At 42.5% G+C, this 23,172-nt stretch overlaps 1 long non-coding RNA gene across 1 annotated transcript; it reads right to left on the bottom strand.

The window, feature by feature from the left end:
• Positions 1 to 6,049: 6,049 nt before the first annotated feature.
• On the bottom strand, positions 6,050 to 16,092 carry LOC122915774. Its single transcript, XR_006386090.1, has 3 exons — positions 16,064 to 16,092; positions 7,048 to 7,131; positions 6,050 to 6,129 (listed from the first exon to the last, which is right to left on the bottom strand). It is a non-coding gene; the product is annotated as an uncharacterized LOC122915774 (long non-coding RNA).
• Between the last annotated feature and the right edge of the window lie 7,080 nt (positions 16,093 to 23,172).

Raw genomic sequence — 23,172 nt, 5'->3', positions numbered from 1 at the left:
GTGTTTGTCTTCCAACTAACTAAAATAGACCTCTTTTACAAATTAATTTTAGCAGTACTATCCAGAGACAGAGAAAATATTTCACATTTACAACCTACAACACACAAAAATACAAAGACAACATGCAAACAAAATCTTTTACAGCTTTTGCTTTTTTACTGATACTTGTGGAGAGAACGTTATAGGCCCAGTTTCCAAATATTTCCCTCTCCACCCCTGTGGCCCCACAAAAGATTTCTCCCTGAAGTTTGTATTTCAAAGAAGGGCTCTTAGGTTCTAGAGAAGGAAGGTTGGGGGGGAAGTAGTTTAGTCACAAAGACACAGAGAAAGTACCCAAGTTCCCCATCCCCCGCCAAGTGGCTATTTGGAACAGATCTGCCTATTCTCAGATGCGCTAGAGTTTGGACATTAGAGTCTTTTTAGCAATTTGGATTTTAAAATAGCTTCTTCCCTATTCCCCTGCTCCCTTCTTTCCTTCAATCTCAGGAGATCATGGTCTGTGTTCATATTTCAAAGACATGATAAGATTTATAATTTCAAGGGACAAAGGAAGAATGTAAAAAAAAAAAAATTTCCCTAGAGATTCAGGATAGTTGCTATTTAAAATTTGCCTTTTTTTTTTTTTTTTTAAGTACAGGATAATTTTGTTTCAATATCTTGCTCTTTTATAACACCCATAAATATTTTGAGAACAGGTGAGCTTTGGAGGTTGGTAAAAAAATAGGTGGGCTTTGTCTTGTTTCTAAATTGCATTTTTGGTTTTGGAGAGATCTGTAAAATAATGACAGTTGTCCCTAATTCCCCAAAGATCAAATTACAGCCTGAATAGTGAAGGACTGGCCCACCTTTTAAGCTAAATTTGCTTCTCTTTATCAGGGAGACTTTTAAGTAAAATGGAAACCAAAAAATTTATGCCTCTATAGTCTATATAAAACATTTTAACAAAAGCTTTTTTACTGGGTATGCCATTAACTTTGACTTCTACTAAACCTGATTACTGGCCGTTTGCAGATCATTTGCAGGAAGGCCTATAAGAAATTCTGGTCCTGTTTCTTAAGAGAACATAGTGTAAATATAGTCAAGTATTCTTTTGTAATTTTGCTCTAAATTTGGTAGTATCTTCTAGATATTAGATGTAAAAGGGCTTCACAGTTTTAAAAAATCTGCTGCTGTCCGGGAGACATGAATTCTTCTGTGATAAGCCATCTAGGATACACCAGCAAAGGACATTGTGTAGGAATGCCTGAAGCAGTCAGATCCTGATTAGGGAGCCCTGGAAGGTAGGAACAAAGGGAGCCTTATTGTCGGTCTCAGGAGCTTTTGTTAAATTCCTTTTCTGGCTTTCAGCATTTCCAGAAACAACCTGTATACTTAAAACCTAGAGATTAGGCCAGGGTGCTGCTCTCTGTAAATCTTAGAGGGAAAGGGAAGTTAAAACAGGCAGATGAGATTTTTAAGAAGAGGAGTTTATGTTGGATATGGATATTTATTTTTAAGTCTTAAGCCTAATTTCTGTTTCTTTTTTTAAATTTTATCAAAGGAGTCCTTACAACTAGTCAGACTAGTCATTATACTAATAAGACAATTGGAGCTCTTCCTTTTATAAATATATATAAAATTATATATATTTACATATTTAATTTAATGTTTATTTTAGATATTAAAGATTTAATTATATGTGTTTTATAATAATTTTATGAGTAAAATTTTATATTTATTTATATTTAATTTATATATTTATTTTTATATAACCTAAATATAACCAACTTAAAGGATCCATTGCCTGTCGCTGGTGAGTAGGCTCTATTAATGGCAACTCTAAACAGTAAGCCTTCTAATGGCTTAACTGAGGATGCAGGAGGTGTCTGGAGAGGGCAGAGACGATGCAGCCTCCATGACCCAAACGTTTACTCCTGAAAGTAGTCTCCGAAGCAAAAGCTTTCACTGCAGAGGCAGGAAGAACTGTGGAGTAAGAACAGTGTCCCCCCAAATTGTGAGCCACCTCCAGCCATAGACCTGCTCCGCTGTGACACTGAGCAGGTGCTACAGGAATGGGACTTTCCAGCACCAACAAGCAACGAAGGTTGAGATGACGAAGGTCCCCGCAGGCGGGTGCCTGTCACGACAAACTCCATGGCTGGACAGAGAGAAAGAGACTTAAGACCCAGTCTATCTGATTGGCCACCAAGGTATAGCCCTGTTCATGTGTTCTTTGGATGGTGGAGATCAAAGAGAATGTTCTCACTGGTCACAGAGCCAAGCTCTTAGAACATACAACAGGACAAAAGGAAAAAATCTCATCCAGTGTATGCACATGACCAGCTTTATCTAAGCCGTGGGTCTCCTGGAGCTGAACTACCACCTACCAGAGATGTACCACAGGGCAGGGGTTTTGTGATATTTTCCAGTGTACCTCATTGCACACTCATTTTGTTCATGGGTGACCTTGTGTCAGTCTAACCTGTTCCATGATCAACTGAGCCTAACACAGGAGTCTTCTTGAGGTGGCAAGTGCTCTCATGATGTTAAAGTGCTCAACCCATATCCACCATTTTGAGGCTTCGGCTAAGGTGTTCCTTAGCAACAGCCTTTACCTCACATGCCCACTGGCCCACAGCAGAGTTCGTAGGGCAAACAATGTAAAAGACACAGGCAAAAGAAAACAAAGACAGTCTCTGGGAGGAAATGGATCAGCAGCCAAAGAGTAGCCTATCAAATTTAACCAGAGTCATTTAGTCCAAGGAACTAGTTTCACTAACACTTTCTCCTGCTCATCTAAATTTAGGAAGAGAGAAAAAGGACTCATCTCATCGTTCTCACTTCGTCAGACTCTGCACATAGAGATTCCAGGAGAAAGTAAGAAATCTTGTTTTCTGCCAGCTGTGAGTCAGATGTCCTGGGATCTCTCCGCAGCAGTGTCACGGAGAAGGGTGTCCTGATCTTTTATGACATCCACAAACATTTTGAAAAAAATAGGTGAGTTTGGGAGATCGGTAAGGGTAGGTGGGCTTTGACTTGTTTCTAAACTGTTAAAGTACCCCACTGACTATGTCAACTGTCAGAGAACAGGAAATCCTATCCCGATCCTATCTCTGTCAGAGAACAGATAATCCTATCCTATCCTAAGTCCAAGGTCCTTCTAGCTGGACTAAGAATCAAGCTGACATGAGACAGATTAACAGGAGAAAATCAAATTTCATAGTGTACTAACAGAGAATACACACAAACATGGAAATTCCAAAAACAGGCAGGCAAAATGAGGTATATATGTCCTCCTGAACTAAGGAGATGGGGGTAGGGGTTTGGGACTTCAAAAAAAAAAAAAAAATTCATAGGGCAGTAAGAAAAAGAGCAGATGTTTGGTAATTAGACATTGGCCCTGCTCTACAGATGGGTCACTAGATAAAAATTATCTCTGGTAATAACCATTCTTCTGGGAAAGATTTCTAATTTAGATTCTTCTGGGTAGTTAAGGGAGAGGCAAAAAGTTTCTCTGGAGCTCACAAGGTCTTGACTGCTTTCAGTTCAAAATAATCTTCATACCAATGTGACTGGTCCCTAGAGTAATAATAGCATCAACCACTGCCTTGGTGCCCAGTAGGCTTAAATCTCCTGGGATAATTAGCTTAGAAAATTCATGAGTCAAGATGTCCATATAGTGGGCCCCACGAAGTCTAAAGAGGAGGGATGGATAAAGCCGAAAGCCAATAGACTAAGTGTGTGTACATGCAGAAACATTCATCACTGTGTCTACTTGGGGGGAAAAATAACTTATACATATACAAGCATATTTTTTCCTACATATTTAGTCCAAATGTTTGTTAAGATATCTGAAAACTACTCCAGACCAAAGCCCACCCCATCTTATTTTTACCTTAAAGGCAGTGTTACAGAGATACCCAAATGATCCAAGAAGAAGATCTTAAATACACAAGGATTTCCTAATTTTTCCCTTTTTTTTTTTTTAAAGATTTTATTCATTTATTTGAGAGAGAAAGAGCAAGAGAGTACAAGCAGCGGGAGAGGTAGAGGGAGAGGGAGAAGCAGGCTCCCCACTGAGCAGGGAGCCCTATGAGGGGCTCGATCCCAGCACCCTGGGATCATGACCTGAGCTGAGGGCAGATGCTTAACAGACTGAGCCACCAGGGGACCTCAAGGATTCCCTAATTTATCACTGCATGCATGATGTAAATAATCACCCAGAGTGCTGAGTTGGATAATGTCCTTTTAACTGAATTATAAGTTAATTCAGGATGGGGGTGTTAGATTTCAAACATTAGTGGCAGCAAACTGTAGAAGAAAAGCAGAATGCTATAATTCATGACTAGAAAGAAGAGTAACAGCTTCTAATTTCCACTCATCCTTGGTGTCATATGATATGTTTCAGAAACTCACTTAAAATTGAGAAAATAAGCTATTCCTAATTATACTCAAGTAAGGAAATAGTTCATTTATGACTCTAAGAAGATTAGAGAATCTTTAGTGTGTTTGTTTAGAAACTATGCCAAAATTTTCTTCGGAGGCATAAACCTGGTTTTCCCTTTCCCTTAAAAAAAACACAACAAAAACCTTTAGTAAAACCGTACGTGTGTGTGTGTATACACATACACATATTTAAAGATTTATTTATTTATTTTAGAGAGAAAGAGAGTGAATGCACATGCAGAGCAGGGTGGAGAGGCAGAGGGAGAGAGAGAATCTTAAGCAGACTCCACACAGCACAGAGCCTTATGTGGGGTTTGATCATGATCTGAGCTGAAATTAAGAATTGGATGCTTAACTGACTGAATCTCCCAGGTGCCCCAAGCCAAACATATTAAAAAGGGGGGGGGCGGCTTCAAGTGCAATTACTCCATTCAGAGATCTTGACAATGAACTCACCTCTGCTCTGAGTGTGAGATTTTTGCACTTTATGGCACATGACTCTGGAACAGACACTTTGTCATACTCACTCACCATTCTTTTTCGTCAGTGCTTGCCACATAGTAGGCATTCAATAAGTGTGCACTGAATGAATAGATAAATGATATGACAATCTGTATTTCTTTCTTTTTGGGCTGTCTTTGTCAATTTTTGGTATTGACTTTATGTGTCCATTACTGAGAAGGAGAAGGGGTGGGGGAGGAAGAAGATGGGTTTTAAGGGCCAAGGACTGAGCCCTGGGGTGGTCCAGTTGTTCAGAGCCCATGTGGAGGGGAAGGTACTGCAAAAAAAAAAACAAAACAAAACAAAAAAAACCTGAGCAGAAGCCTGTAAGTTAGAACAGAAACCAGCAGAGTATATTATCACAGAAGTTGGGATGGTTGGGTATTTCCAGGAGAGTGGTTGGCTGTAGACACTGCCTCTACTGCTGGAACTCAAGTAAGTCAAGGACCAAGATGTGTCCTTCAGATGTGGCAACATGAAAGGAATCTGTGATCTAGACAAGAACAGTCGGAGTGAGTGGTAGGGACTCACAGGGAGAGCATGGAGAGGGGATGGACAGTGAGCAGTTTGTGGTGAAGAGTGTGAACCACTTGTTCCAAAGGAAAGGGAATCTAAGAGAAGTGGAGTGAAGGCTAGAGGGGCCATGGGCTCAAAAGTGGAGTTTTGTTTTATTTGGTTTTTTGTTGTTGTTGTTGTTATTTTTGATTTGTTTGTATTTTAAGATGGGAGATGAGTTTCTTGTATGCTGTTGGCAATGATCCAGGAGAGAGAAGATAGAGATGATGATGATGATGTAGGAAGAAAAGGGGATGTTATAGGAGAAAAGTCCTGGAGCAGTTGGGCAAATGTGGTTCAAGTAAGGTGCTGACCCTGGTTAGCCACATAGGCTCTGCCACAGTGAAAGAGAAAAACAGAGAAAATGGGGCTCCAGTACACAGTGTATGTGGCAGGGATTGGGGGTACACTGATTTGGGGGTGGATAGATAAGAGTGTTGTTCTCTATGATTTCTTCTTCTTCTCCTTCTCCTTTTCTTCTTCTTCTTCTTTTCTCCTCCTTCTTCTACTTCTTCTCCTCCCCCTCCCCCTCCCCCTCCTCCTCCTCCTCTTCTTCTTCTTCTTCATCTTTTCTTCTTCTTCCTCTTCTTCTTCTTCTTCTTGTAGGAAACCAGGATATCAGTTGGACATGGGGGTGGGGGAGGGATGCTGTAGGGTTAAGAAGAAATGAAACCAATTTAAAGAATCATCTTATAAAGTAGGAAAGCCAACTAGGTAGGAACGTGTGATAGGATTGCAGTGCCGAGTGTCCATTTGAGTTCTATTGTCATGAATTTGAACTGTGACAGATTTGGGGATTTTCCCAACAGTCATGGTGGAAATAAAAATTGTTGGCACTCTTCTGGAGAGCAGTATCTTTTGATCCAGCAATCCCCTTCTAGGAATTCATCCTAAAGATAGATGACAAGTTTGCAAAGAGGTATATACAAAGATGCTCAACAAAGTATAATTGATAGAAAATAATTGGAAAGTACCTAAATATTTAACAATAAGGGATTGGATAAATAAATTATGAGATATCCAAGGGATATTTTGCAGCTGTTGAAGACTATAAGTCTACACTTGTTGATATGGATAGAGAGTCAAGATGAGTTACGACTGAGAATAGAAAATTGCAGCTTTCAAAGAGGCACATTGAGTAAAACCTGATGTGTTGAACTCTGACACAGTTGCTACAGAGTTCTCGGCTGATCCCACAGGGTGGACAGGAGCTGGGATGGCCCTTTCATGGTGTCTGGAATCAAAGCAAGGGCCCAGGGAAAGAGTGAAACCTTGGCTGAGGCAGAGCCCTTCAACGGGGAGCAGTTCCCAGTGGGGCACTCAGCAGCTGACACTCCCCACAGCTGAGGGAGCGGGGAGTTTCTCTGTCCTGAGGGGACCTCTGTGGGAGCACACCATAGCATCCACAGGAGGCCTACAGTTCCCAGGCTTTAGGTAGAGGTAACTATAATGTCTGTTGTGTGTTCCTCTTTGGGCTACTGGGAGGAGCTAAGGAGATAATGCATAGGAAGTTGCTCTTTCAACTGTAACAACTATCAATGGAGGTGTTTTCTTATTCATCATTACCTGCTGTTCTATCCTGCCTCAGTCATCTTCACTGGGTCTGAAGGATCACATTTTCTCTTTCTCCCGAGCTTTATTCTTGGGTCACTGACACAGGGAAAAAAATAAGATGAAAAAGCAAGGTAGAATTCTAAAAAAGAAAAGGTCCTGTGCTTTTCTGCCTGGCTTCTGTACAATCCTCAGTGGGTCCTGTCAGGAGCTTGTTCCTTCCTCTTGTCCGGCAGGTGGACATCCTCTCCCCGGCCAGGGTAGGGATCTGAGTGGGCTTGGGGAATGACCCTGGGAAGGTCCTCCCACCTTCTTCCACCACTGAGACAAAGGCCCATGGATTATCTTGGAAAGATAGGAGAGAAAGGAAAAGCCACTCAAGGCAACCACATTTCACAGTAGCAAGAGGAAGTTGTAAGGGAAAAACTAAAGCCAAAGTGAAAATCTGAAGAGAGGCCACAAATACCTTTCTTGTGGAGAGTCATACAAGGGGAAAGCAGAGAAAATGGAGACAAAATATTTTCCTGACTTTTTCTATAGAGGATTTTGTTTTCCTGTGAAGCTTGTAAACATCTCTTGAAAGAATGTGTGTGGTCACACAAGTTGAAGGGCTGAACAAATTACGTCCTTGATTCCAGATGGTTTTAAATGGTAGCAGAGAGGAAGAGGACCGGTGGAGGCTCCCCACCCACACCAAAGGCCTCCCATTCTCCTCTCCCTGGGCCCCCAGTTTGAAAAGAGCTACTAGGGCTGCTTTTCAGACCCAAGAAATGCCTGCAGGCTGACTGACAGGCATTCAAGAATTAAAGGTTTGTATTTCCCCCAGTGCTACAAGCCCTCAACACTCCGCTCCCCTTTCAGACTCTGAACTACTCAGAAATTCTCAAACAAAAGATCACAGGGCTCCTAGAAAACAAGAGCACAAATGAGCAAAGAGAGAGAAAAACCATTCTGGGTCCCAGGAAAGAAGGGAAAGGTCTTTGTCTGCAGAAACACACAAGAAAGAGAACACAGCCCTGCTAAGTGCCCTCAGCTGCCAATGAAATGCTGTGTCATGGGATTTTGAGGGTTATACGGCCAAACAGCGATCTCATCATCTTTACTTGTGCCTTGAGCCAAGGTTATGAGTAGGCTTATCCTGATTGTAGTTGAAGTATCTGGCTGGGTGCATCCAGACATGGGTTCCTAGACCAGAACTGAAAATCATGAGAATGTGGGGGAACACTCACAATACACCCTGAAAATGGCTTAATAGTACATCATTAACATAAACCAAACAGTACATTGGGTAGGATCCCAATTTTGAAAAACAAAATAAAGAACTCTCAATATGCCAAGTGAAAAGATGGGAGTGCCAGATACAAAATGTTCAAGTGTTTCTGTTGGTGATGGGATTCTTTTCTTCCTCCTACTTGGCGGTGTCTTCTGATTTTTTTCCCCTACAGTGGTCAGTGGTCATACATTTTTACTGTCATCTGAGAAAGAGGCACAAATATAGTTTGGTCAGAGGAGCAGGTTATGTAGTTGTGAACACTTCACAAATGCACAAGGACGTGCATACACAGTATAATAGATGGGGGGAGTGTTTGCATGCTCATGCCCACATGTGCCCCAAGGCTCTAAGCCATTCCTTCCATCTCAACCAGAATCCTTTGTGTCTCTGGAAGCCTCAAACCCTGTGTAAGCTTCTGGAGAGGTGACCTCCTGGAATGGAACCCCCAGCCTTCTAACAAGAGTTCCTGGCAGGTGGCCATTGCCAGTGTAGGGATAATAGGACCACCAGGGACCCTGGACTCAGTCTCCACCATCACTCTCTGGGTGGGAGAGGGAAGAAGAGGAGAGTACCATAGTTTGCTGGCTTGCAGCTTTGCTCAGACGCCCTTTGGCAGAAGGATTCACGCATGCTGCCATGTTCTATAGGATTAGAGAGGACACCTCCAGAGAGATGAACCCGAAAATTGCTGAGCTCCAGGGACAGGAAAGAGACTCTGCCAGAAGAAGCACCCGCAGGCCATTGGCACTCAGCTGAAAAAGGAAATGGATGAAGTGCCTGATTCTCCAGCTTTATGTTCCCATCCCCACTTTCAGAGGTTCTGGATTTCCTCTGACAGTAACAGCTTCCCGTCCTCACAGGGTAATACTACCCCTTTTCTCTAAGGCAGTTTAAACAGAGCAGTGTATTAGGTGAAGGTTCATAGTCTCCCGTGCCCCCTTCCTTTCCAGTTCCTATTGGCCCTTCTCCCAGTCTATTGTTGTTCTCATTATGAAAGCCCATAAATCCTTAGCTGCCAGGGCATCGTCTTCGGGGTTTAACTCTACCGCCACCACATACCTGTAAATGATTAATAACCAGAATTTGGCTAATAAGTAACATTCAGATCTGATATTAATAACATATTTTTTAAAGCTAGACACAGCTGGTGACGATTTAGTGACACCGGGTCACCTTTATTTTTTATGCGTTAGCGGAGGAGAGACTGAACACTGCCAGATGTCACCAAACTACAAAACAAAACAAGACTTAAAACCCAAATGTAACTGTGTCTGAGGAGAGGAACCTGGAGACTGTGTGTGTGTGTGTATGTGCACAAGAGATTCCTGCTCATCTCACGTGTCACCTTCTGAGACCCTGTGGGTTGATCTCATCGATGATGACTCTCCACAGCTCTTCACATCCCTAGAGCAAATACATTTTCTTGTAAGGCTCACTGGTTGGCCATGAGTCAGAAATTAAGAATGCCATGGAAAAGTTGGGGAGAATTGGTTCCTCACTAGTGATGCATCAAGCAGCATTCCTGACCAGCCATGTTTGTTCAGCCATATTGAATAGCTTACAAAATGCTAAGCACTTCCAGGTGCTAGGGTTACAAGAAGAAAAATTTTGTCTTCCTAGGGCTTCATTTGTGTGTGTGTGTGTGTGTGTGTGTGTGTGTGTGTTGGGGGTTTGCGGGGGGGGGGGGGGTACCCTGAACAGAAATTCCATTCTGGCCCGTTCAAGTTACAAGTAGATGTTTGACCTTGCTCAGCTGTGGCAGATGGCTCTGGGGCTCAAGCCCATCCTAGCACAGACATCTTTTTTCTAGCTCTTATCCCAGTAGGGACTGGAATTCTTTCTTCAGTCAGAGAAGGGAGGTCCTTTTTTGTTGGCTTTTTCCAGCCCATACTCCTATGAGCAGTCCAACAGGAAACCTCCCCTGACCTCACTGTTCTTTCTTTAGGTTAGGCCAAACTTTCCTCTTTCATCTCTTTTTTTTTTTTTTTTAAAGATTTTATTTATTTATTTGATAGAGAGAGATCACAAGTAGGCAGAGAGGCAGGCAGAGAGAGAGAGGAGGAAGCAGGCTCCCTGCTGAGCAGACAGCCTGATGCGGGACTCGATCCCAGGATCCTGAGATCATGACCTGAGCCGAAGGCAGCGGCTTAACCCACTGAGCCACCCAGGCGCCCCTCCTCTTCCATCTCTTAAACTGGCTCATACTCATGGACTGGCTGCTTCTTGAGAAACTCATCTTCTCCTTGTCCTCAGTGTGATAGTGGCTTTGCAACCATCTTTCAAGTTTTTCCTCATCATGCCCTCTTTATCATAAATAAGGATCCAGAAATGTCTTTATGTATATTAAATATGTAACATATAGAAAGGGACGTCTGGGGCACCTGGGCGCCTTCAGGGAGCCTTCAGCTCAGGTCATGATCCCAGGGTTCTGGGATCGAGCCCCGCATCCGTCTCCCTGCTCGGCGGAAAGCCTGCTTCTCCCTCTCTCATTCCCGCTGCCCGTGTTCCCCTCTCTCACTGTGTATCTTTCTGTCAAACAAATAAAATCTTGAAAAAAAAAAAAAAAGAACGAAAGAAAGGGACTCCTATCTTCACTGAAAATAAAAAACTATAGGATGATGTATCTAGTCCATTTTGACTACAAATGCTGACCTCATGGAAGACTAGGGAGTAGGGACAGGCAGGAGAAGATCCCAGCACAGACCCATTACCTCTTAGGCGGTCCACAGTTTTTCTGTTTGCAATTCAAAGCCCCTGCAGAATGACTGATAGTGTGAATTACTTTCCTCTTTTGAAGACAGAAAGAGACCCTTCTTTACCAAGATCAGAGAGTCCACAAATTGCTGCCCAAATTCCCTCTTTCAATCCATGTGGACTCCATCCAGCATCTCCAAGGACCGCTGGTCTGCTGCCAGAGCCAGAGGGACCACCACTGCCAGGAAGAAATGCCTTCCTCTTTCTCACTCTGCTTCCTTCTTCATAGATCAGCACCCCTGTCTTCCCTTTCCATGTGCTTTCTCTTCCTTCTCTTAGGAAAGAATGTGATATTTGGTGGCATGTTGTCAGACATCAGCATTCTAATTATAGCTCCATCACTATCAAGCTGGGTGTGCTGGGGAACAGTCTTGTAACCAATAAGGGATGACAAATTTCACTGTGCAATTTAGTTCCTCACATCATTTCATCATTCTGACTATTTTCCATTTAACCAGATGCTTTGTCAGAAACTCTAATTTAAGGGGCACTTGGGTGGCTCAGTGGGTTAAAGCCTCTGCCTTCAGCTCAGGTCATGATCCCAGGGTCCTGGGATCAAGCCCCACATCGGGCTCTCTGCTCTGAAGGGAGTCTGCTTCCCCCAATCTCTTTCTGCCTGCCTCTCTGCCTACTTGTGATCTCTGTCTGTCAAATAAACAAATAAAATCTTAAAAAAAAAAAAAAGAAATTCTAATTTAACCATTTGAAAGGCTAAGAATAAGAGATTAACAAAACTCTTTCCCTTTTGGCACAAACATTTGACGTTTGGTTAACTTTGTTGCTCTGCTTCTCTGGAAACCTGATAAAAGAAAGAAAGCATGGCCCTGATTGTAAACTGTATCCAGACTGGGACAACTGTAAATACAGACTGGAAGCCATACCTTTGGGTGTCCCATAGGGCAGTGACTCTTGTAACTGGCATGACATCATAGGGACAAGAGAAGCTATGCCCATGGAATATGGGGCTTCCTATACAGGGTGACCCATATCCTTCTAGCATGAGTCTCATCTCTTCACACCGGAGTCATCATTTGGGGGCCAAAGAGAATAGCTTCTGACCTCAGTATGGATGGCTTTGTGGTCTGCTGCAAGGTCCTAAAGAAATCAATGCCATCTGTGTCCTGCTGACACCCTCTGCATCCTGGCCTGTGCCTCCTTTTGAGTCTACTGGTTGGTGCCCGTGGTACAAGGCAGTCTCATGAGTCTGCTGGTTGGCAGAACCTCAGAAGACCTCCTGGAAGACATGGAGGATGAGGTTTGACTCTAGTGGTTTGAACAAGAGCCTTTGCCTGTGAAGCTGTCTGCATGAACCCACAGTCCAGTCATCTGATTTTTCTTAGTTGCCATTTTTTTTTTTTTACAAGTTAAAAGATAACACTAATGTAAAAATGGACAGATTCCTCTTAAGGACATTACACTAAATCAAAGAAACTAGTCACAGAAGCTTAATATTGTAAGATTCCATTGATACAAGGGACCTAGAGACACAAAGTGGAAGGTGGTGGTGGAGGCGTGCTGGCAGAGGAGAGAATGGGGTGTTTAATGGCATAGAGTTCTGGTTTTGTAAGATGAGAGGTCTGGAGACTGGTTATGCGACATTGTGAATGTACTTAATGCACTTAGAAATGGTTAAGATGGTCAATTTTATGTGATGTGTTTTTGACCACCATTAAAAGAAAAATTTGACAGCATCCTCAGAACATCACCCTTAAATCATATTTTCAATGATTGGGCTTATGCTAAATATTTCCAAATTTTACTAGAAGTAGAATAGGAAAATTTTTTGTCATCTTCCCAATACTGTCTTCCAATTTTGGTTAAAAAACCACATATATTTCATTTATCATTTGACTAACTGACAGCTTCGGCAATCCATTACCACAGTGGGCTCCCATGTAAGTGGGTACAATGACCCTTACTAACAGAAGATGCCCACCTAGGGGTCATTGTGGAACTATAGGCAGCCAGGCAGAGGAGAAGTAAGGGCTCCCCCAGGCCTCCCCGCTCCTTGAAAGGAAGAAGCACCTGAAAAGGGAGCCAGAACTAAGCACAGCCCATTCCCCACCATCCTTCCAGTTAGTATAGTTTCCAAGATCTTGCTGCTATGAAAAGAAAGATCTCCCAGTATTTACAGTACTTGAGGCTAGAATAAATAATCTTTCATGGATAGAGTACTAAAATCTTGCTAATAAAAGCTTCAACTCCTAATCTTCTGTTATTCTCTTAAGACAATACAGTATCTCCAGAGCAAATAAAGCTAAAAATTCTTACACAAACTCTTGTGCCCACTTAGGAATGAGATAGAGTAGTTTGGGAGAATGGCCAAACGATTTTGCGTTTGGTATATTTGCAACAAGCCTGTATTGTATTATGGAATCCCCAGGTCACAGAACAAATCAACAGCTTTAGAGACCAGCTGGTTTAGAGACCACCTGAGACCAATAGTTCTCAGTCATTATAGTGACCCAGCTCCCTTTGACATTTTGATACAAAATGAGAGGCTTTTGTCCCACGAAAGGCTATTTTACACAAAACTCTGAAAATAATTTTAAAGTATTCATAGATGCCCAACCTCTACCCCAAAGTTCGTCACAGATGAAGATTCCTGTGTTGGGTCCGTTATCAAAGGAACGAGACTGAGACAAAGTTACGCGAAGCCTTATTCTATGCCAAGCATTAGAAGTTAGACTGACCGGCCAGGGCCGCCTCCGAAGAGAGCGACACCCCTTGGTCTTACAGGCTAGTTTTTATAGGGCACAATCGCAGACATCTACATATGTGGCTTTGGCTGATTGGGTGTCTCCTACCTGTGGGTTTTAGTAATGGTTACCTGGAACCGATACTAGTAACTGCTGAGGCATTTATTAAACAACAAAATGGCCTTGTTTTAGGTTTGTGTTATAGTAATAGTTACCTAGAACCGATATTAAAAAATGGCCTTGTTTTAGGTGTGTGTTTTAGCAACAGTTACCTGTAACTGATATCAATAACTGTTGAGGCATTTATTAAACAACAAAATGTCTACCTAGGCAACATGGAGTCACTATGGCTAAGTAGGCCCAGGCAGGCCCTAGGGGGTTAACATGTTTTAACGTGGAATCGACCCCAACATCCCCCCCCACCTTTTCTTTGGAGATTAGTCAATTCTTGGACTTTTTAAAGAATCAGTTAGTGCTGGTATTAGGATGGGAACCGCAGGTTTTGTCTGTTTTATTCCTGCAGTAAGATGTTGGAATCCCTTGGGTCCTGTATAGGATGACAGTAAGTAGTCCCTTTCAATGAGACTTCAAGTTTTTCACTCGGTGGTGGCGTATCCAAACCAAGTCTTTGGGTTGGTAAGGATGTGGTTTTACCTCTGTTTCCATCTCAGTGCAGGCAGTTCAGATCCCTGCATGGGTTCCTCTTAAGACAGACTGTAGTGCCTGTAGTGACTGGAATACAGACTGATCGGTCATTTTTGTTAGGGTAAACTTTTGTAGCCATGGGCAGAGTGGAGGGGGTGAACATTATTTTAAATGGGGTAATCTTGTTTAAGTAGGGTGTACATCGTGCCCTAAGGAGGGCAAAGGGAAGGAGATCCACCCATCCACAGCCAGTTTTCAGAATTAACTTTGTCAAGGTCTGTTGTTGTTGTTGTTGTTGTTGTTTTAAGAGTCTGGTTCATTTTCTCTACTTGTCCGGAACTCTGGGGCCGGTAGGCACAGTGTAGTTTTCAATTAGTGCCCACAGCCTTGGCCAATGCCTGTGAGACTGAACTCACAAATGCAGAGCCGTTGTTTGACCCAATCGCGAGAGGCAACCCAAACCTAGGGATTATTTTTTTTAGTAGTTTTTGGCTACTATTGCTGCTGTTTTATGTTTGGCAGAAAAAGTTTTTACTCAGTCTGAAAAGGTATCTACAAAAACTAGCATTTTATTTTATTTTTGTAAAACACTTCCCAATAAACTCCTGGGTTTTTACCTCTTTTTCTTTTTTTTTTCCATCCTAGTTTTCCCGTGTTTACTGCCTGACATTGAGTACATCTATCAACTATATCCTGAGCCATACACCCTAATTTAGATACCTGAAATTGTTTGCCCATGAGTTCCTTAAGTTTGTGTGTCCCTAAATGAGTGCCCTGATGTATTTGGCTTATTAATTAATTAATTTATTATTATTTTTTTAGTCTTCGAGGAAGAATTAACTTTTTTGTCCTGGTCTTAGCTCAATCCCCTTTATATTTAATTTAGTCCATTTTTGTAAATATTTTAATTTTTTTTTAAAGATTTTATTTATTTATTTGGCAGAGAGAGATTACAAGTAGGCAGAGAGGCAGGTAAAGAGAGAGAGGAGGAAGCAGGCTCCCTGCCGAGCAGAGAGCCCGATGCGGGACTCGATCCCAGGACCCTGAGATCATGACCTGAGCCGAAGGCAGTGGCTTAACCCACTGAGCCACCCAGGTGCCCATTTTTGTAAATATTTTAAATCTTCCTCTGAATAATCTGGTTTTTCTGGTAGGTCTAGAGCCAGGAGTGTAGCCAGTTTTTGAGCCGTTTTTCTGGTTGTTTGCTTTGCTGTTTGATCTGCTAATTGGTTTTCTTTTAAAACCAGATCAGTCCCCTTTTGGTGTCCTGGGCAATGCATAATGGCTAACTCTTTCGGGTCCCAAATAGTCTGGAGGAGAGCCAGTATTTTGTTTTGTTTTGTTTTTTATTTCTTTTTCTTCTGCTGTTAATAGGCCCCTTTCTTTATAAATAGCCCCATGTATATGGAGAGCAGCAAAGACAAACCTACTGTTCCTATAGATGTGTGGCAGGGCTGCTTTTCAGAGTTCCTGCTCAGGAGAAACCATCGCAGCCCCCGCATACCTCTTTTCATCTGCTCCCCCCCCCCCCTTCTGTGAACAGAGTCATCTCCACATCTGGGAGGAGAGTGTCTCTGAGATCCCGCCTTATTCCTGTGACCTGGGTTAGGACCTCCCCGCAGTTGTGTGGGTCGGGCGCGGGTATCGGTTGGTTGGTTACCTGTTTCCTGGACTCAGACAGTGAACTCACTCCTTCTTGGAGATCAAAGACTAAATAAGTGGCTTGTCCCCTGCAAGCATGACTCATAGTATCCTCAGCGGCTATTAGCAAGTACTGTGGTCATTCAGCTCCTCTGGCAGCAACGTGGCTGGATTTAGCACCACTGGGGACCGGAAAGTCACTTTCGGTTCATTGAGGAGGAGGGCCTGATACCCTCCTGAAACTTTTATTCATTTCAGTTTCACTCGGGCGTTTGTTCTTGTCCAGGTGAGCTGGCCTTGGAACACTTTCTGTGGGTTGGACCACTCAAAAGCAAAGAGGGGCTGAGACTCCCTTGTATCCTTGAGATCTAAGACAGTATATATCGTTTTCTTGGGGCTCAGGAGGGAGGAGAGTAGGGTATAGGGGTTAGGAACCAACGGATGGATATCTTCAACTCATTTGTTAACTTCCTGCAAGTCCTGAACGGGTCAGTACTCCCCAGTTTCGGCCTTTTGACGGGAAGCAAAGGTGTGTTCTATGGAGATCCCTTCCTTTGCTTCCCAGGGGAAGGAGTACTGCCGGACGCGAACAGCCGTAGGCCAAATTTAAAGTCCTTTTTATTGTTTATTTATGTCTTTTTGTGCCATTTGCCCCTTGTACCCAGACTTCCTCTTCAGATAGTTTTCCCATAGGCTCTAGTAATGATGAAAATTGGGCTCCCGTGTCCATCAAAAATCAATTGATTTTCCCTCCACCTCAATTTTTACCCAAGGTTCAGGGAGGGGCTCTGAATTATGGCCCCTTCAGTCTCTGATGGCCAGCATTGCCATCTTTTTTTGGGACACTCCTTGGCCCAGTGTCCTCTTTCCTTGCAATAAGCACACTGATCTGAAGCTAAGGCTTCCTACCAGCTTTCTCTGTACTTAGGCTTTTCTTTCCATTGACCATCTTTTACCTGCCTTTTTCCTTTCCATTGAGCTCTTTTCCTTTGTTTCCTCTCCACCTCATGTAATGCCAAAACTTCAACCATTTTTTTAGTTTGTTTTTCATCTTCTTGTGTATCTCTGTTGTTAAACACCTTTTCTGCTATTCCCACTAACTCAGTCAAATTCTTCCCTTCAAATCCTCGATTTTCTGAAGTTTTCTCCTCATATCTGGGGCTGACTGACTGGCAAAGGCAAGATTTATTCCCCTCTGATTTTTGGGCGCCTCAGGGTCGATTGAGCTGTACATTTTATAGGCCTCCATAAGCCTTTTTAGAAAAGCCCCTGGAGACTCATCCTTATCTTGAGTCACTGCACTAATTTTAGATAAATTTATGGGTCTCCTTGCAGTCGCATGGAGGCCTCCCAGCAGAGCCTGGTGGTAGAAATGTAGACCCTCCTTACCTTTATCAGAGTTTGGGTTCCAGTCAGGGGGTTCCTCTGGGCAAGAGTTCTTCATTCGCCAGGGATTGAGGTCCCATGTTAGTAATTCTGGTTTAGTTTGAATGTAGTTTTAGTTAGTGGAAAGTTTTATTCATTTCAGTTTCAGGATTTCAACATATCAAAGACCTGTATTTGTCCTGGAAGTCTCCCATATGAATTTTATTTAAGGCAGAATTTATTTTGTAAGAGATTTAAAATAACTATAAATGACAAAAATTCAGAATAGATATGGTTTTACAGTTTAACTGGCAAGAAAATCAGGTTACTTCTGTGACACATAACATTTTAATAATTATAATACCAAGTGATGACCTTATCAAAAGGTTAAAACTTTAGGAAATGCATAGAATTTCTATAATAGTTATAGCATTTACCCATATGTAAGCCAAGGTTTATCATTAGTTTAGCAGTACTTTTTGAGTAATTAGCATACCAAGGAAAAGCCTTATGAGTCAAAGAGATCTCATTTACAATTTAAATCTTGTTGACAATTGCTAAAATTTAAGTTTTAAAGCACATGCTTAAAAAATATTACGGATAAAACAAAATATAGAAACTGGCTTCTCTGGGCAGGCAAAGAGAAAACCATTTATACTCTCTCCTTAACAGCAGATCAATTAATCTAAGAAAACTTTGTTTTTTGAACAGAGAGAAAGTAGATTTTTTATACCAGTGTTTTCTTAGTTTACATAATAGTCAACATTTACTTGAGTGGATCACCAATATAGATTTGCCATGACACAGGGCTTTTATTTCTTAAGAACAGAAACATTTTACAGGAAAAGATTTATTAGTCTTTTTTTTTTTTTGTGAATACATCCATCAAAACTGATCCGACATATTTCATTGTTTTCTTTCAAACCTATAAACAAAGGCAAATAAAGGTCACTTTTCCCAAGCCTTTTATAACTTACTAAATACCCTCAAGTTTAGTTTTTATTATTTTCTTTTAAGTTCTGGTGCAACCAGATATTTTTATTTTAAGACAAAACTACTTACTCTCTTAGGTCCTCTTTTTCTGTGTGCGTACAGTTTTTCTAAGCTTACTATCAGTTAACAGTCAACTGCCTTTCTTCTGTTTTTTAGACATTAAAACTTTTAATAAAAACCTTAACTGCATTTTTCTTTTGGTAGTCTAAAATACATGGAGTCATTTCATGTGTATTTATCATTCTGATGTGCTACATTTAAAAATTCATTTTAATTTTAGTCTGTCCTGAACATACCTAAAATTTCTTTTTTGAAGATTTCTCTTCATAAACTTTTTACAACTTTTTTGCATCTAGGTTTTGTCCCAAGCCATTTTTAAAAAAAAATAATTATCTTATTTAGGACAAAATTACCTTTTATCTTTAGCAAAATGTATTTTTTTTAAATGTATCTCCTACTTTTTACATATAGGGTTGTTTTTCTTACTTTCATCAGTCTTAGTTACAGTTAGTAAAATTTTTTATTCTTAGAAACACTTTAGTCTCTAGTGATGGCTAAGTATTAACCAATTGTGAACAGTTACAACAGAATTCTGTAGATGGCAAATTTATGAATCAGTTAAGCACAAAACATGTTTACCAACAGATTTAAATATTTTTAGGGGTTTTTTTTTGCAGTAAGAAGTAAGAATTACTGGAACCTGGCTCCAGTAATTAATGCTTTAGTATTTTATCCCATTTGGTTAAGACCTAGATGTCCAGCAAATTTAATTCCATTTGTCATCCAAGTAAACCTTTAGTGTTTCAGGTTACTAAAGACTTTGAAAGCTATTTTAACAATTACCCATTAAAACTTTGAGACAGACAATTAATCACCAGTTCAGTTATTTCTTTGCTAACAGATTTTAACAACTAACATGAGCTTATTTGACCTTCAGTAAACTTTGAAGTTTCACATTTACTGCTGTAACTTTAAAGACAAGTCTGTCTTTTTTTTTTTTTAAGATTTTATTTGTTTATTTGACAGACAGAGATCACAAGTAAACAGAGAGGCAGGCAGAGAGAGAGAGAGAGGGAAGCAGGCTCCCTGCTGAGCAGAGAGCCCGATGCGGGACTCGATCCCAGGACCCTGAGATCATGACCCGAGCCGAAGGCAGTGGCTCAACCCACTGAGCCACCCAGGCGTCCCAAGACATGTCTCTCTTAATTAAAACAACAAACTGAATTTAAATACTGATTTATGTTTCACCTGGACCCACTCCACTTTTAATGTTTACCTGAGACACGGGTGGGAAGATCTGGAGTGGGGGTGTTAGGTCGAGGGGGTGCTCTTCTTGTTTCCCAACAGTGAAGAGAGAGGGAGCCATGGTGCAGGAAGCACCGAAGATGGTCTAGAGGCCAGTTATATAGGCCGCACCCAAGCTGGTGCAGAAACAGAAGGGGGAGACAGAAGAACAAAGTGCTGCCAGAGGGCAGAGAAAGGAATCCCAGTTTTAGAGCTTATCAGCTCCAAGAGAGGAGCAGATGCCATGCTTTTCTGCCAGCAAGGGGGAGGGGCTAGGCAGTCCAGGTCGGGCCAGAGAAGGCAAGGAACCTCCCCAAAACAAAGGGAGTTTTGGCAGCTGCTTGGGAATATTCCTTAAAGTCTCTGTCTCGAGTTAGACCAACCACAGTTGGCTCCAGTTATAGCCATTAACACAAAAAATGAGCAAGGGAGAAGTCCCACATCTATTAGGAGGAATGGAGAGATAAAAGTCAGAGTCCCCTTACTCTCTGCTTTTCCCATCTCTTCAAATACAACAAACAACACAACAGACAACAAAAAGACAAGACACAGACAACCACAGACCCAGTGGCCCTTACCCAGAACCTGCTGCTGGTGGGGATTTTCTTGGTCCCCTAGAAACGAGTAACAAAACAGACAACAAAAAGATAAGACACAGACACACAGACCCAGTGGCCCTCACCCACTGGTGGGGGTTTTCCCGGCCCCCTACAGACCCAGATGACCACCTGGGGGGGCTTGGACCCCCAGACCAGAAGAGGGATGGGGCGTCCCTGCATCCACTCCAGCCCTGGGGAGCATGGCTGTGTCCAGCTTCTCCCTGGTGGGCCTTACCCTGGAGCTCCAAAACCAGACAGACCGGATCTCACAGAATATGGAGATCTTACCTCTGGAGGCTTTTCCCAGAAATTCTGATGCTGGCTCAGTTCTCGTTGTTTGATCCTGGACGAGCCCCCATATGTTGGATCCATTATCAAAGGAACGAGACTGAGACAAAGTTAAGCGAAGTCTTATTCTATGCCAAGCATTAGAAGTTAGACTGACCCGCCAGGGAAACGAGGCTGAGACAAAGTGAGAGTTATGTAAAGTTTTATTCTATGCCAAGCATTAGAAGTCAGACTGATCGGCCAAGGCCACCTCCAAAGAGAGCGATGCCCCTTGGTCTTACAGGCTAGTTTTTATAGGACACAATCGCAGACATCTACATTTGTGGCTTTGGCTGTTTGGATGTCTCCTACCTGTGTGTTTTAGTAACAGTTACCTGGAACTGATACTAGTAACTGCTGAGGCATTTATTAAACAACAAAATGGCCTTGCTTTAGGTATGTGTTTTAGTAATAGTTACCTACGTCTACGACCATACCACCCTGAACGCGCCCGATCTCGTCTGATCTCGGAAGCTAAGCAGGGTCGGGCCTGGTTAGTACTTGGATGGGAGTAATAGTTACCTAAAACCGATATAAAAAAATGGCCTTGTTTTAGGTGTGTGTTTTAGCAACAGTTACCTGTAACTGGTATCAATAACTGTTGAGGCATTTATTAAACAACAAAATGTCTACCTAGGCAACATGGAGTCACTATGGCTAAGTAGGCCCAGGCAGGCCCTAGGGGGTTAACATGTTTTAACATGGAATCGACCCCAACACCCGCTCTAGTCCCACCCTGTGATTTGGAAGTCGGGTTTCTGAGGTATGCCACACAGGAAGAAGCAGCCTGGCAGAGCTGCAGGCTGGATGGAGATGTGTTCCCACACACAATGTGGTGTGGTGTCAGAGCTTATCCTGGTAAATGCCTCCCAGGAGTGCACGTGTTCTCTGTAAAGGAGGGGCTGGGAGGGCGAAGACAGAATGGGAGGACCCATTCAGAGTCAGCAACCACGAAAAACAACCATTGTCTTACTGACTGGAGAGGAAGAGGGATGTGAGTAGGAGGCAATCCAGGAATAGTCAGAAGGAGAATGGACAATGACCCATGGGCTGAATAGAGATGACAAACATGGGGGAATGTGGCAGCAGCATGGACTGTGAATACAATCAGAATATAGGACAAGTAATAGTTAAAGTAGCAGAAGGGCTACAAAGAGGTGTAGACCAAGAGATGCTCCAGAAGAGCTCTGGAGAATTACAGAAGGAAGTCTGGTTTCCTTGGGAGACCTCTTCCCAGGGACTTGTACAAAAAAGTCCCTAGAAAGAACTGGAAGACTGAACTTGCAGCATAATGGGTAGGAATGCTGCTCCTTTGGTTCTTGCTACAAATGGGATACTTTCACTGGGAAAGGGATGGTGGGGGAAGAGCCAATTCTGATACATTTTGGCTTAAGTTCCCCAATGAACCTGGCAGGAGTCACACCGACACTCCAGGTGAGTCTCCCAGAGCTGCTGCCTGCGGGGAGCACCCAGCTGGCATGGACATTGCAGCAAATTATCAAAACTCTTTCTGAAGCTCAGCTTCCTTGTCTACAAGAGAGGATCAGTACTTGTTGAACACCAACTTTCCTTCCAATGTGGAAAATCTTCTGCCCCTTTAACCAGATTGGAAGGCCAGGGTTGGGCTCTTTCAGCAGATCTGAGTGAGTCATTTCTATATTGTTTGTATGAACACTGTCCTCTTCACTCAAATATTCCCTTGACTCAAAATTTTTTTGGAAATTTCGGCAAGGGAGACTCTAAGAGGCTGGAAGGAAACCTATTAAGAGGCTAAGAAAGAAAATGAAAATGATGATAATCAAGATTGGAATTATATTCAAGTTGATGGACTCCAAGAGAATACACCAGCAGACTTGGGTCTCACTGGACAACAGAGGTGGGGCAAGCTTGCAGGGTGACTAATGCAATGGCTCCTGTCCCACTTCTTCACAATGTACAACTCTGTTCAGTTCCATTCTCCGACTGGGATAATACAGCAATTGCAGCAGTGTGGCCAGCCCTGATATTTGTGCATTTCAATGTCCAGGGAGAGAGACTCTCCCTTCCTATGGCTCTCTTGTAAGAGTGGAGAATTTACCAGAAGCCACAGCAAATCTCATGAAACCAAACATGCTCATTCCTGCACCTATCACTGGCAAGGGTGAGGAGATTGTGCTCAGACAATTTAGGCCTACCCTAAAAGGACAAGGACTACAAGGGGGAAGAGGGAATACCTGATAAAAGCCAAAGCTTAGGCGCCTGGGTGGCTCAGTTGTTAAGTGTCTGCCTTTGGCTCAGGTCATGATTCCAGGGTCCTGGGATCAAGCCCCACATCAGGCTCCCTGCTCCCTGGGAAGCCTGCTTCTCCCTGTCCTGCTTCCCCTGCTTGTATTCCCTCTTTCACTGTCTCTCTCTCTCTCTGTCAAATAAATAACATCTTAAAAAAAAAAAAAGCCAAGGCTTGTTGGAATGATGAAGAATGGCAGCTGAGCAGACCACCATCAGGGTCTACCACATGCTATATTTAATAAGTCTTACTGCATTCTTCTTTGCAGAATCATCTTTTGAAATATGATGGCAT

This window comes from Neovison vison, chromosome 8 (assembly GCF_020171115.1).
Source record: "Neovison vison isolate M4711 chromosome 8, ASM_NN_V1, whole genome shotgun sequence".
NCBI lineage: Eukaryota > Metazoa > Chordata > Mammalia > Carnivora > Mustelidae > Neogale > Neogale vison.
This window is presented reverse-complemented; position numbering and strand designations above follow the sequence as displayed.